We start from the raw sequence: 15860 nt of genomic DNA, 5'->3' as shown, positions 1-15860 counted from the left end.
GTTATGATAGTAGTACATAATGATTCCCCAGCTGTCCAATTTGACAGTCTTCTCAGCTCTACATATTTTAAGTATCCATTAGCTGAATTAGACAGGATGTTTTGGGCACAATTTATTGACCCAAGAGATAGAATGGCCAGTTCCCAATTGCCTCGCCAAAGGACTGTCAAAATTGTCCCATATTAATGTATGAGTATGTGCAAAAGACAGCTAGAATAGAGAACTAAGGAATCTTTAGAATATGAAAAGTTGCTATTAACTTGTAGAGAATCCCTCTCAAATTCTTATTTCCACACATTCAAAATTCTAATGTTACGGATGGTCAGAAATTAGGTCAGCATTGTTGAGTAAGCATATTTGAGAAAGCAATAACTTTTTTCAACCTTGATTTTAAATATCCCATGTAAGTCAGGAAATAGGTTTTACCATTAAGTAATCAATAACATAGGCAACTTGATTAAAGATAATAAATGCAATTTATAACAGTCTTAATCCACAAGCTGACACAGAACACTATTAGATTGTGATAATAAACAGGCGTATTGAACAAGTCTTTGATTTGTAAAGATATCCCTAAGGAAATGGCCCAGAGAGAAGCAATGATCTCAGTCCTTAATTCCTGTGAATGATGCTTTATCTGAACTGGTGATATTGCTGTTATTTTGGCATAGGATAATCATAATTTTAGTTAATACAGGGAGATCTTTATAGGATTGTAAACTTAAGAACATGAAATCTTCCAACAATGATTTACGATGCTTCCCACATGGCACTAGTGGTAAAGAACCCGTCTGCCAATGTAGGAGATCTAAGAGACATGGGTTCAGTCCTTGGATTGGGAAGAGCCCCTGGAGAAGGGCATGGCAATCCACTCCAGTATTCTTGCCTGGAGAATATCAGGGACAGAGGAGGTTGGTGGGTTACAGTCCATATCATTGCAAACAGCTGGACACAACTAAGCAACTTGGCACACACACACAATTTCTAATGCTGGAGTCATCGGTCAACCACACCACAGAATTTTTCTTTCTCTTTGACTCTGGAAGTATAACTGGATCAAAAATTTTATTTTTTCACCTTGTTTTTTCTTTTCCTTTTTCTTTTCTTTTTAGAATGGTCCTATTGGTATACTACTACTTGTATGGTTAAAGTTATATAAAATTTCCTTTGAAAAAGTTTGAAAATTTTTTGTGAACATGACCTCCCCTTGCCCTAAGCCACCCATATTTTAGTCTTATTAGTGCTGCACTCTGAATCCATACTCTTTCTCTGTTTCTTACTCTTATTCTGCCCATGACACAGTGGAATCTTAGGAACAAGGGTCAAGGGATGCCATAGTGTAACCTGATTACTGTGTGTGTGTGTGTGTATGTGCGTGTGTGTGCATGCTCTCGTGCATGCCAATTTGGTATGATTGCCAAAGGCAAAAATGAATTTCAATATAACACTCAGGTTTTGAAATTGAAGAATTTTGGGGGAAATGAAATACGAAGGCAAACAGGGTTAGGATATAACTGGGGCACTTGAGTGTATCCTCAGGCTAGTATACAACATCCTTGTGGAAATGTCCAGCAGGCCCTAAAAATCAGAAAGCATTCATTTAAAACTATTTCACACTTAATAATGTTTGATGCTTAGAGGTTTTGCACATTGGAATAAAACAGCGTCTTATTCTGTACCTGTATCCTTCTAGATGAAGTCGAGGTTAGATTCCTTTGAAATATTGACTTTGCTTGTGGTTTTCATTGGGCAATGTGAAAATGACTACTAGTTCTTTTGAAGTTGACAAAGTTATACTTAAACAATTGAAAGTTTTTAGACTTAATTTACCATAGATAGTTGCAAACTTATTCCAATTATTTCAGTTAAGAAATGAAGTACAGACCATATTAAAAACAAAATCAGGAAATGATTCTGATTAGGATGAAAGTTCTATCACAGATTAAGAAATAAAAGTTGTAACGCTGGTACTTCATGTTAGAACAGGCCTTTTAAAAAATCATGAAGTGAAACATAAGAAGGCTAGAAAAGTTTGGAGTAGGCTAGATAAATTATTTAGAAGGCTCTGTGCTAATCTGCCATAAGTGTAAGAATCAATTTGGCTGATAGGCAATGAATGACTTGTATTTGATATCTGAATTTTTCAATCAGCGTTTTCTGAACATGGGTTCTCATTATGATAATGACTAAAGGATTAATTATCACCATGAGAACAGTGATAATAGCACTTTGAACTGTACTTGTCACCGTATGACACAGACTATTACTTTTTTTTAATATATTTTAAGAAAGATACGTGCATTTGGAAGCATTTGATTCACTTGGTGAAAGTGATACTATTAAGTTATTGGAGTTAAATGATGAGGAGACAACATTTTAAAAACACTGCTTTCACACTGGCCATCCTTTTTACAGTTTTAATTGACCAGTTAAAGTCGACAGTAATTAACGGTATCAGTGCAAATGCTTATGTCAAATAAATAGTTCAATTAGAATATTTGCTGGTTTCTTCTAAAACTCTCTACTGTAGCAGATAGAATGTTGTAGGAAATAATATTGCTAATTACCTTTCCAAAACAATATCCTTCACTAGCTCAAGTGCAGCAGATTAGATGTACGGCATTTAATGAGAATGGCACAGCATACTGGATTTTAATTTTAGATACATGCGTGGTAGGCAATGAAATAATTGAGAAAAGACTATATTACTAATTGATACTAATGGAGGCAAAGTGTAGGTTTTTGGTATCATGGTTTTTTATAGAGACTAGAAAAATGTTTATTAAAATAATCAAGTTAATTATGAAAATCATTATATTTTCCTTATTTTTCCTCTAAAGCACTCCATATTTGCCACATTAGGGAATTCTGTTGAGTGATAAGGATAAAAGTTCTGAAATACGGGGTACATCTACTGTAGCTAGCTGCTGTTCTTTGCTTTATACAGTGACCCTATGGCAGCATGAGCAAGGTGACTGCTGGACAGTAGCACATGATACTGCCACTTTGCGCCTAGGTGAACTCTACAGCAATTTGTTTTCATCCTTCTGTACTTCTGTTTCTGTTTTCATAGGTTTAGCGCAGTAGTTTTCAAACTTTCCTTATCTGGTCCCATGGTAAGAAATACATCTTACCACCCATACCAACATATTTTACATGTAAAATAGGAAAAAGTTTCACAAAAATACTTTCTTAATACAGAATACATACTAATTTCTTTTTTTCTGATCAATTTTGACTATTTTAATATAGTGATGACCACTAAACTGATGGATTCAAGTCTGTAATTAGAAAAAACTCTGCTAAGAGCACCTTGATACTAGCTTATTTATCCCTTCAGACTGGTGGAGGATGATATGAAGGAATAAATAAGTCAGAGATTGCAAGTCAGTAATTCTATGTACAATACATAACAAATAATACAGATAAATGAGAACAAGTTAATAGGTCTTTGAGAATAATATTTCAGTGAAATAAAAGTATACTTCCTACTCAAAACAAAATCTTTTAAAATACCAAAGGACCAAGCTGGGATAAAAGTCACTAGTAATTGTGATATGAAAATATAATTGTTAATATGTGGCATAAAAGTTTTAGGTAATTTTTTCATATATATGTATATAGATCCTTAGTAAAATTATATATATATATATATATAAAGCTTGCAACCCCATGGACTGTAGCCTACCAGGCTCCTCCCTCCATGGTTTTCTCCAGGCAAGAGTACTGGACTGGGTTGCCATTTCCTTCTCTAGGGGATCTTCCCGACCCAGGGATCGAACCCAGGTCTTCCGCATTCCAGGCAGATGCTTTAACCTCTAAGCAACCGGGAAAGCCCTATATAAAGCCTACTTTTTGTTAAATATTACTTTGCAATATGATTTTTAATAGCTGTAAATTATAATAAACTGTAATTGGGGAGAATTTCAGTTTGAGTCCTGGGTTTAAAAGGAAAATTCAACTGCTTAGCTACCCTACCAGAGACTGGCTTCTTCCTGGCTATACCAGAAATCTAGAACTTCCTTTTCCAAGTCATAAATGAGTGAATTCTTAAGATCTAGTATTTGTTTTTCCGTGTTAAAGGTAGTAGATGAAAATTTCTCAAAGTACATGAAACACTTAATTATAAAATAAAGTTACACTATATAAGAATTATAAGAGGCTAGAGAAAGAGGGGAGTTTCACCAACATAAGACTGAACCCTTGACTTATTGAGGAAAGGGGAACATTAAATGATCTCAGATCAGATCATAACTCCTTTTCTGCACTGGAACTTTACACAAACAGTTGTATCTGCAAATGGCCTTGGTCTCAGGATGCATTAATAACACCTGCTATAAGCCAATAGTGAAACCATTAATGTGTGTCCTCAATGTAAGTATTTTAAGTGACATATACTTAACTCATATCTGTATATACCTAATAGTACTGTTCAATTAACATGCAATGACTCTATTAGTAAATCAAAATTAAATGCTTTGCTGAAGACACAAAGTTTAGAATGTTACTCTCTAAGTCTTTCATGATTTATCCACTTATAGCTCTCTAATGATTAGTGTATACGTCCTTGAATTGTGACAAACTTTGCCAGTAAAAACAACAGCTCAGAAGGCTAGTGAGCAAGGAATAGTGGGTTCAGTTAATTTGGTGGGCATAAGTATTCATTTTCAGCCCAGGAATTTTGCCCTACCGGTAGGTACAAGTCCAGCTGGTTCTGTTGGGTGTGCGGATGGCTTCTAGGCCACAGTGTCCCTTTATTTGACTTTTGGGACAGTTTTGCCCTCTCGGATTAGACATTTAGGTGTTTCCTTCTAAATTCAAGTTTTAATCCCAGAAATAGTTTTTTTTTCAAGTTCTGAAGAAATCCACGGGCCATCTATACTATGCTTCAGTGGTTCCCAACATTTTTGGCACCAGGGACCAGTTTCATGGAAGACAATTTTTATACGGACTGGGCTCAATGAGGGGAGGGTTTGGGGATGATTCAAGTGCATTACAAGTTTCCCAGGTGGGACAGTTGGTAAAGAATCCACCTGCCAATGCAGGAGACACGAGACGCAGGTTCAATCCCTGGGTTGGGAAGAGACCCTGGGGGAGGAAATGGAAATGCACTCCAATATTCTTGCCTGGAAAATTCCATAGACAGAGGAACCTGGCAGTCTACAGTCTATGGGGGTCTCAAAGAGTTGGACACAACTGTGCAAGCACACATACAAGCACATCACATTTATTGTGCACTTTATTTCTATTATGACTCCATCAGCTGCACTTCAGATCATCAGACATTAGATCCTAGAGGCTGGGGACCCCTGCTATACATCACTCTCTAATTCAGTTGTGTTTATGCTGTTCTGAAACTGTTTACTTCCTACCTTAAGTAGGTGTAGCTTTATTTAGATTTGCAGATACAGAATTCCAACTAGGTCACAACTTTGAAGGCCTGTTATTGTCCCCTCTTAACTTGTATTTGGGGGTGAGGGGGAAGAATAGTCACTAAAGGTATAGATTTTAGAAAAGACTTCCTGAGTTTGAAACCCAGCTTCACTATTTACTGCCTAAGGGATTCAGGCCTAGGCATTTCACCATTGTATGCCTTATTTTCTGATCTACAAAAAAAAAATGACAGAATATAAAATTGTACCAGTCTCATAGCATGGTTGTAAGGAGTAGGTAAATGAATTCATATAAAACACATTCACAGTAAGATTTAGTAAATATTACCTTTCTCTATATTTGTCCTTAGCATCAAATCACATACAAAGGAGAGTTATAACTGAATAAATGTTATTGGATGAATGAATATATACAATAGCTGAAATAGCTCACATAAGTCTTATTTACCCAATTACTTTATGCTGAATTTGAAGATAAAAAGAGGTTGCTTTATATTCCCTAAAACACCTAGTGTTTTATGCTACAAATAATATTTAATGAGTGGGATATGAAGAATGAAATTAGCAATAAATGTTACAAAACAAAGTGTACCTTATCCTAGAATAGAAGTCATTTATAATGATTTAATATATATAAATTGCAGGAAAGCTGTATCCTGCAACAACAAGGTCATCTCGCTTTCAGAAGTGATTTTAAATATATACTGTTATAAATATTCATAAATGTATATGCACATATATGAACAATATATATTGAATTTTATACATAATTTTGAAAAGGAAATCAGAAGTATGTGACCACTGTCGACTTCAGAACTATTCATATAACCACAGTGTGGTGATATTAGAATATCTCTGAGACTTGTTCCCAGAATAAATTTATTCTGGCAATGGTTTAGAATCCAGAATTCAGACCTTTATATTCAGAGTGATTAGCAGTACTTAGTAGTATTAGCAGCTTGACCCTGAATTCTGTGGTCCCTTCCCTAGACTATGTATAGATATTTGTGTTAAGCAGTGTCTAACCAGTGTACAAAAGATATTAAATTATAGGGAACACATAATAGCAGCCATGAAGGGACTTTGGCAGTGGTACTTGCATCTGAAGTTGATGAGGGTGGCTGGAAGCTAAGAGGATGCTGAACTTGACTCACATACTTATCACCATGTAGTAAGTAGTAACTTGTTTCTGATTTTCTTAGGAGTTCTTGCACCAAAAATAAAATATATCCCACATTGTCTTTTAAATTTACATAGTAGTGCTAGAGACACATCCCTCAGAGTGTAGTCGGAAAATATTGTGAGAAGCTGAAGTCTGCATTTTTAGTTTGATCCTGTTTTTGTTTTGCTTTGTCTAAATACCGACCCATTTCAATTTAGGTGGAAAAGAATTTCATTCATATCAAAGAACTCTGGAATTATTACTTTAGTTAAAACCTAGACTCTAATCTTAAAACTTGTGATATAATCTACTCTTGAACTTTTAAAAAAAAATGTAACTTGAAGGGACAAATAGATCTCTAGATACCAATGTTATAAAAATGTTCAATATATTATAATTTAGCATAGGGAGAAAGACTCTGAGAAAGAAGACTGAAGTGTGGAAATATGAATTATCTTGAATATTTCTATTACAGCCATCATTTTTTCCAAAAAAACTATAGTGCATTTTAAATGATACATGTGAATTTGAATTGTATCAATATTATTTCTGAGTATTATAAATGTAATATCACTTGCTTAGATGCTGCCTTGGAAAGTTATAGTATGGTCAAAATATGTAAAACTTTATTAAGCCCCATAAAATCTCCCTTTTTTAGTTAAATTATTGTGAATTTGACTGATTTGGAGCTAGAAGACAATGGAAGACTATTCATTGAAATACATTTAATTGAACTTCTGATTCAACAGCTATATTTCATTTCCCCACACTTTCCTGTCTTCATTTCCTTATCTTCCTCATGGCTATATTTTATCATTGTCTTTCTAGCCATAATTTATTCATCCCATTGCTTCTTCCATTCCTCCCTTTTTTGCTTTGGCTTTCCCCTTCCTCCTCACTTTTCATCATATGTGAATTTCCCTGGCCTTACCTGTGTATTTCAAGTTTTATATGTGTAGGAACACTAACAAAGTCTTACAGAAAGAGAGGTGAACAAAAATCAAATAAGTGTATTGCTAGTTGCTCAGTTCATAGTTATTAATGAGGTGTTCCAGTTAGGTATAACCTGGGTAACCCTCTGGATGACTGGACCCTGATTTATCCAAATATGCTTGGAGTTTCAGGCAAGCTTAAGGATATCACAGGAGAGTTTTTTCTAGAGCACAGTGTCTCCATCCTCTCTCAGTCCTCTTCACACAGAAGGATACTTGTTATCAATTTGGGTGTTCACTGATCTGCAACTTTTATATAACCCAACAAATATACATGTATGATATTGCTATAAATTATGTAAAGTCAATGTTGTTGCAGTAACTATTTGCAAGATTAACATTTTAAAAATAGAGAGCGAGTATTATTAGTCTTGACTATATTTTCTCTCTTAAAAAGGATATTCTATCTGGAATAGCATATTCAAAAGCAGAGACATTACTTTGCCAACAAAGGTTCGTCTAGTCAAGGCTATGGTTTTTCCTGTGGTCATGTATGGATGTGAGAGTTGGACTGTGAAGAAGGCTGAGCGCCGAAGAATTGATGCTTTTGAACTGTGGTGTTGGAGAAGACTCTTGAGAGTCCCTTGGACTGCAAGGAGATCCAACCTGTCCATTCTGAAGGAGATCAGCCCTGGGATTTCTTTGGAAGGAATGATGCTAAAGCTGAAACTCCAGTACTTTGGCCACCTCATTGTGAAGAGTTGACTAATTGGAAAAGACTCTGATGCTGGGAGGGATTGGGGGCAGGAGGAGAAGGGGACAACAGAGGATGAGATGGCTGGATGGCATCACTGACTCGATGGACGTGAGTTTGAGTGAACTCCGGGAGTTGGTGATGGACAGGGAGGCCTGGCGTGCTGCATTTTGTGGGGTCGCAAAGACTTGGACACGACTGAGTGACTGATCTGATCTGGAAAGGATCAAAATAATGAATTAAAGAACGAGTCCTCAAACATGTTAATGTATATGTAATACAGGAAAATTTATGGCTTTAAGATTTTTGTTTGGGCTTTAAGATTTTTGTTTGTGCTTTAAAGATAGCTAAGTGGATAATTATTTATCAAAGGGAACTTCAATGGAAAAGCAATTATATGTTTGAAAAAGCATCCTTTCTATATGTAAACTATTGTTTACATTGTATTGTTTCTATATGTAAACATATGTAAACTATATGTAAAAATATGTAAACTATTATGAGTTTTATGATAACTCAATTGGTAAAGAATCCACCTGCATTGAAGGAGACCCCGGTTCAATTCCTGGTTTGGGAAGATCATCTGGAGAAGGGATAGGCTACTCACACCAGTATTCTTGGGCTTCCCTTGTGGCTCAGCTGGTAAAAAATCCACCAGTATTGTGGGAGACCTGGGTTTGATCCCTGGATTGGGAAGATCCCCTGGAGAAGGGAAAGGCTACCCACTCCAGTATTCTGGCCTGGAGAATTCCATGGACAGTATAGTCCTTGGGGTCACAAAGAATCGGACACAACTGAATGACTTCTACTTTCACTTTTCAACAGGACATTCTATATTGTGCATCTTTTAATGATGCACATTTTTCTATATATCTTTGAAGCCTTTCCCATCATGTATTTTGCAAAACCAATTTTAGTATACTTATAAACTTTTAAAGATGAACAACTCTGGAATTTATTTTTAAAAAGTGACAGAAATAAATGATTACTAGGAAACAAGTAAGGAAAAAAGAGGAAAAAAAGATATCCTTTAATCAAATTTAGTTTGCCTTAGTTACATTCTTATTTCCATGGTGGCTAATACTTGCTTGGATTTTAAATTTTGCAGTGCTTCTTCTCTTTTAAGGTTCTCTTATAATTCTCTGACTTTGCAGTTTTTTTCTTTCTACTGCTTCCATTTTTAATGAAAATAATTTGAAATTTCAAATGAAGGATTCTAAGTCCATTGCTATGGGTGCTTTGTTAAGTATCTATTAACAAGGTCTTTTAATCAAGATGGAAGATTCATATCTGAAAGCTATCCCCACCCACTTCTTGTCTAGTAACTTGGCACAGAATTAGTCAAGCATATGGAAATGTGGAGATGTCCTATCTGAAGTCTCAGTTCTCATTCATCATGCTAAGGAAGTGGAAGTCAGCTGAAATTAGTCACTAGGCTACACCTCTTGGTTTTTACTGCATCCATTATTCTTCAGTAAAAGCAGTAATAGAGTAACTCCCAGGGAGGTATTTTTCTTGGATAAATCCTTTTCCCTCTTTGTAGTCTAACCATATCAGCCATTTTTTTGTTTCTTAGTGTCTTTTCCAACCTTCAGGCCTTTGCACATTCTGCTACAAAGGCCTTGGGGCTTTTGTTCTTTCTAGCTGGAATAGTTCCTGCTTGACTTTTATTGCATTGATTATTGTTCATCCTGTAAATCTCAGCTTAAACCTGAGCTTTCTTTGAAGGCCTTTCTTAACTACCCCAATTTGGTAGATTTTTCAAGTAAACCAACCATAAGAGAATCTGCTTCTTCCTAGAAGTTAGCACAGTTGCAATGAATGAGAAGTAAAGTCTTTCTGTAAATCTTTCTCTCATGGCTGAGAGGCCCATCACAAGACTGCATCTGCCTTGTCGATCACTATGTCCCGGGTGCCTAGCACAATGCCTGGAACGTAGGTGTTGCACAGTAATTATTTGTTACAAAAAAATAAAAGAGAGATTTATGAAGAATGATTATCTTTCAATTCCTTTAGTCCAACTTTGAAAGAATTGGTGCATAGAAATTATTTTTTAAATGTCCATCAGTTAATATAGTTTTATAAAGTCATATTTAGAGTATCTGGCATCATACTTAGAAGGTGCTAGAATCATAAGCTTATGGGAAAAGACAGTAGCATCATAAATACCACGTTGGTACCAGTGATACAGGGGAAAGGGATGGTCTGGAATCAAGACACATGGAGCATCATACAGGTAGTGATAAACACACACATTTGAAATAGTTTTAGATGTTTGAATTTGGTAACAACTGGTCTTTTGTACATTCAGCAATTAATAAAAAACACTATGGAAAATCCTGCAATATAAAGAACTGAGTAAAAAGTATCTTAACTGCCTGCAATCTAAAGGGCAAAACAGAATGAGGAGTGGAAAATATGGAAAAACGAGCCAAGTGTGACTGACATTGAAAGTATAGCCAGAGCCCTGCCAATTCCAGGGGGGATATGAATGGAGAGCAGATAGAAACTTGTGGAGGTAGGAATATTCATGGCATGTACAGAAAATGGGAAAGAGCTCAGCTGAAGAGGAAATTTGAATGTCAAAATTAAGGAATTTTAAGGGTAAGGAAAACATAATTCATGTTTGTTTTATTTTTGCTTTTATTTTTCAGCAAGTAATCTTGAAGTCAATGTAGAAAAGAAATGAAACAAAGCAAGGAATGAGACATCAGTTAAGAATCTATTGAAACAATTCAGGTAAGAGTTGATCAAACTATGTTTTGTGTTATGAGTAGATCAAATATACAAAATAGGAAATATTCCTCAAATAATTGATATGAACGCTTTCAAGTAGTTTTTTGTTGAGTATTATGAAAAGTTTACCATGACTAGTGTTTAGAGATTTATAAAAAGCTAAGATGACTAACAGCAGAAGGAAGCGACAGGATGAGGCAGTTGGATGGCATCACTGACTCAATGGACATGAGTTTGAGCAAACTCCAGGAGTTAGAGAAGGACCGGGAAGTCTGGCACACTGCAGTTCATGGGGTCATAAAGAGCTGGACACAACTTAGCAACTGAAAAACAACAACAAGATTATTAAACAGAAAGTCAAGGTTTCTGCAATCTTCATATTTTATTGCATTTGTTATATAAAATAAAAATATATTTCTATCATTTCATCAAAGAAACAAAGATGTACGGAGAAATTGTCTAAGACAAACATGTTTATTTCCTTCTTTCTCCCAGGGTGCTGCCTACAGGCCCTTCCCTTTGATAATTATACATTCTTCAGCTTTTGTTTAAGCTGGACCTGAAGGGCCAATATACTCACAGGGAAGAAAATGCCAAGGTACAATTATAGTGAAAGCTGTCAATTTGAATTCCCTGAATTTTCATTCTAAAACGTCAGTTACCTGGCATGAACTATTACTCTAAAACACAATTTAGTTATCACTTGGCCTGAATTCAATGTATATATTCTTTTGTATGGTGAAAAGTCACAGATATGATTGATGACTTTTAGAAATAGTCATTAAAAAGTACATAATAATTTTTGTTATAAAAACCATTTATTAATAGTAGGGTAGGAGAATGTTGTTTTGACAGTATGCAGAAGGTATTAGACTGTGTATTTATGTTATTTACTTGGCCAATATTTGCTCATGTGGACTTTTAAATAAGGAAAAAGGGCATTTTAAAAGTTAGTATTCATAATTACTGGAAAGACTGGGAAATAAAGTAAGTACAAAGAGCAAAATAATATCACTTATAATCCTTCTCAACATTGATATCCTCTTCTAATTAATATTTATATTTTGGCATATTTCCTTTCAGTCATATATATATAAATAATTAATCTACTTGCAATCATATTGCATACAATTTTGTCTCTATTTTGATTTCATTATTATGTTGTAAGGACATCTCCAAATTATAAAAATCTGTTTGAATATCTCATTTTAATGGGTAAATGTTATTCAGAATTATGGGTGTATGAGAATATGATATATCATTTTTAACTGGTCTTTGATATGTTTCCAAAAATTTTTGCTAATATAAAATAATTCTTAGACATGCATCTTTCTGTATAAATCTTTTCTCAGATCTCTGATTATTTCCTTAAAATAAATTTCTGTCAATGGAGTTTTACTTCAAATTAAATAATCTTTTAAGAAATTCTTAGTGCACAGCACCAAAGAGCCTTCTAGAAAGTTTGTATCACTATAGAGTCCAACCAAGAGTTTATTTAATTGAAGTTTTTGTCTTTTCTTTATTGTATGTATTTGACTTTAAGTGTCGGAGAAGGCAATGGCACCCCACCCCAGTACTCTTGCCTGGAAAATCCCATGGATGGAGGAGCCTGGAAAGCTGCAGTCTATGGGGTTGCTGAGGGTCGGACACGACTGAGCGACTTCACTTTCACTTTTTACTTTCATGCATTGGAGAAGGAAATGGCAACCCACTCCAGTGTTCTTGCCTGGAGAATCCCAGGGGGAGCCTGGTGGGCTGCCATCTATGGTGTCGCACAGAGCTGGACACGACTGAAGTGACTCAGCAGCAGACTTTGAGTGTATTGACCATTTTTTGTACTTATTGTTTTGGTTTGTTCTTTGAATTGCTAATATTAGTTAAAATGTCCTTTTGTTTACTTATTATTATCTTAATCTAAGAGTCTTTTTATTGAAGCCTATTTTACATGAAAAGTATTATCTCCTTTTTATGTATGGAGTTATATATTTTCTAAATTGCTGGCCAGAATTATAAAACCATTTGTTTGTTTCATAGAGAATTATATGGCTTCTATTTTGTAAATAAGTCTTAGTATATCTTATAAAAATTTAGTAAATTTTGGTAGATTTAATGAATCTATCATCCCCATTGAACCTGAATATGAATTGTAGATACAAGTAAGTCTAGATTAAATTTAAACACAAGTTAAAAATTCAGTGTGGTTGAATTCCTAGAAATCATGCAAAGTCATTGATTGCTTACAATGACTTTTATAGTTGACTGGTGGTCTTTTTGTAAATAGGATTCACAGTGTTTCACTTTATTTTATGGTCTGAGTGATAACATACAAAGCACTTTACCTATACCACAAGTTAATATCAGGTGCTGGCATCCAGTTACAACAGGCAAAAGAGTATTAATTATCTACAAGTTGTGGCTAGGGAGAAGATTTGAAACTTAGTAAAAAATTTGGGTTCAGAGAATCTATCTCCATATTTAGCTCTGACCCCCAGGAAAACCCAAGTGGGCAAGTGTGAGCTTGACTGCCATGAGTTTAAGCAGGAAGGCTTTCACCTGCTCACCTAGACAGTGTCTCCATGCAGTTGCTTACCCATTTTTCTTGTGGTTCAGGTCCCTCCCTCCACCTCCTTCCTTCAGTGAATCTTCTCAGATTCCTGCATTTCTAACAGAATAACCATGTAACAGCTGTTTATTACTGAGTAGAAACTTTCCCTGTTAGAAGAGGCATGTGTGAGCTCTGTTTGCCAAATTATACCAGATATTTTCTGTTTGCTCCCCAGGTTCACTGTCCACTCTTCTCTGTCTGGGGAGTCCACCTGTATGAATGACATCAACAGGGCTTCCATTCTTCTTTCTATTTGTTTTTAGTCAGTGGGAGAATGAGAAATAAACAGACAGGTTAGGGTGTTTATTTCTGGATGAACTGCATAGGAGGTCCCCTGCCTTAGCTAAGTTTTTGCTCAATGAACGATGGCCTTATCTATGTAATTCTTGCTTTCTACTTACTCCAGCGAGCTTTTCCTCCATCATCTCTTTAGTTTTTGGTGTGGTAAAAGTGCTACCGCTGCTACTCCTAGAGTCCCTTAATATTCCTTCAGTTCGGTTCAGTTCAGTTGCTCAGTCGTCTCAGACTCTTTGTGACCCCATGGACTGCAGCATGCCAGGCTTCCCTGTCCGTCACCAGCTCCCAGAGCTTACTCAAAATCCTGTCCATCGGTGATGCCATCCAACTATCTCATCCTCCGTCGTCCCCTTCTCCTCCTTCCTTCAATATTTCCCAGCATCAGGCTCTTTTCAAATGAGTCAGTTCTTTGCATCAGGTGGTCAAAGTTTTGGAGTTTCAGCTTCAGCATCAGTCCTTCCAATGAATATTCAGGACCAATTTCCTTTAGGATGGACTGGTTGAATCTCCTTGCAGTCCAAGGGACTCTCAGGGGTCTTCTCCAACACCACAGTTCAAAAGCATCAATTCTTCAATGCTCAGCTTTCTTTATAGTCCAACTCTCACATCCATACATGACTACTGGAAAAACCATTGCTTTGCCTAGACGGACCTTTGTTGGCAATGTCTCTGCTTTTTAATATGCTGTCTAGGTTGGTCATAACTTTTCTTCCAAGGAACAAGCATTTTTAAATTTCATGGCTGCAGTTACCATCTGAAGTGATTTTGGATCCTCCCAAAATAAAGTCTGTCACTGTTCCCATTGTTTCCCCATCTATTTGCCATGAACTGATGGGACCAGATACCATGATCTTAGTTTTCTGAATGTTGAATTTTAAGCCAGCTATTTCACTCTCCTCTTTCACTTTCATCAAGAGGCCCTTTAGTTTTTCTTTGCTTTCTGCCATAAGTGTTATCTTGATTCCAGCTTGCACTTAGCAGTTTTAGTTATTACTTGATAATTACTGATATTCAATTGTTTTACCTCTTCTGTAAACCAATTATATTTGTTATCTCTTAACATGTAACAAATTACCTCAAAATTTCTAAGCTTAGGACAGTAATAAACAAGTTTTTATTTCACAGTTTCTATAGTTAGGTTCAAGAGTAGTTTAGCTGGGTAGATTTGAAAGACAGTTTTCTGTGGTTCCCTCATATTTCTGTTTTATTGAGAGAAAGTCACGATTGCCTTTACTGTGAGCTCTCTTTTCAAGTACATTTGTAGAGTGACCTGCCTTGGAAGACAAATATTCTTCATCACTTAAGCAAAGAATAGACATCCTTACTGCCCATAATAAAATAGTCTTTTCCTAAATTCAGATTCCTGCCAGATAATGCAGTCCTCTTATATGTAGGTTCCACCTGGCCTTGTTCCCACTGCTTTATGGGAATTAAAATTCAAACCAGTAAAGAAAATATTAATATTGTGATTATTGTTCCTGCTCTTTATAATAATGCTCTGTTTCTGACTCAGGAATCTTGAGTCTTCTTCAACTGCAAATATCCATGAAAATGAGGCAGACTGATATGTTAATGGGCAATTAGGGTAAAATCTTAGACTCTCCACAATTCTTGACCAGTAGTCCTTGTTCGGGGTCTCTTGTGAGCTTTCAATCATGGTATTTGCAGGGACTGTAGTCATCTGAAGGCCTGACTAGATCTGGAAGATCTGTTTACAAAATGACTCACTCAAATGGCTGGCAAGTTTATCCTGGTTGTTGTCAAGAGATCTCAGATCCTTGCCACATGGAACTCTCCATAAGGTGGCCTGAGTATCCTCCCACCATGGCAGCTGGTTTCCCCAGAGGCGATAATCCAAGAGAAGCAAGATGGAAGGCACAGTGTCCCATGACCTAGTCTCAGAAGTTACACTGCCATTTCTACAGTCTCATGTTAGATTCAATGAACAATACATCTGCTCAGTATGAGAGCTAACTACACA

The 15860-nt window shown here is 35.9% G+C and overlaps 1 long non-coding RNA gene across 25 annotated transcripts in view; it reads left to right on the top strand.

Annotated features, from left to right (window-relative positions):
• The window catches only part of LOC147378299 (uncharacterized), a 677507-nt gene that overhangs the window by 335665 nt on the left and 325982 nt on the right, over positions 1-15860 (top strand). For 12 of the 25 annotated variants that reach the window (XR_015145843.1, XR_015145817.1, XR_015145811.1 and 9 more), the window contains one exon: positions 10896-10980. This is a non-coding gene — a long non-coding RNA (uncharacterized LOC147378299). Of the gene's footprint in view, positions 1-10895; positions 10981-11472; positions 11595-12520; positions 13169-15860 lie in introns of those variants that run through there. The other 13 variants (XR_015145853.1, XR_015145864.1, XR_015145810.1 and 10 more) reach the window with 4 other exon arrangements.

The sequence above is a fragment of the Bos grunniens genome, chromosome 2 (assembly GCF_055505025.1).
Source record: "Bos grunniens cultivar Pamir isolate PY7600 chromosome 2, Bosgru_T2T1.0, whole genome shotgun sequence".
NCBI classification, from domain to species: domain Eukaryota; kingdom Metazoa; phylum Chordata; class Mammalia; order Artiodactyla; family Bovidae; genus Bos; species Bos grunniens.
This window is presented reverse-complemented; position numbering and strand designations above follow the sequence as displayed.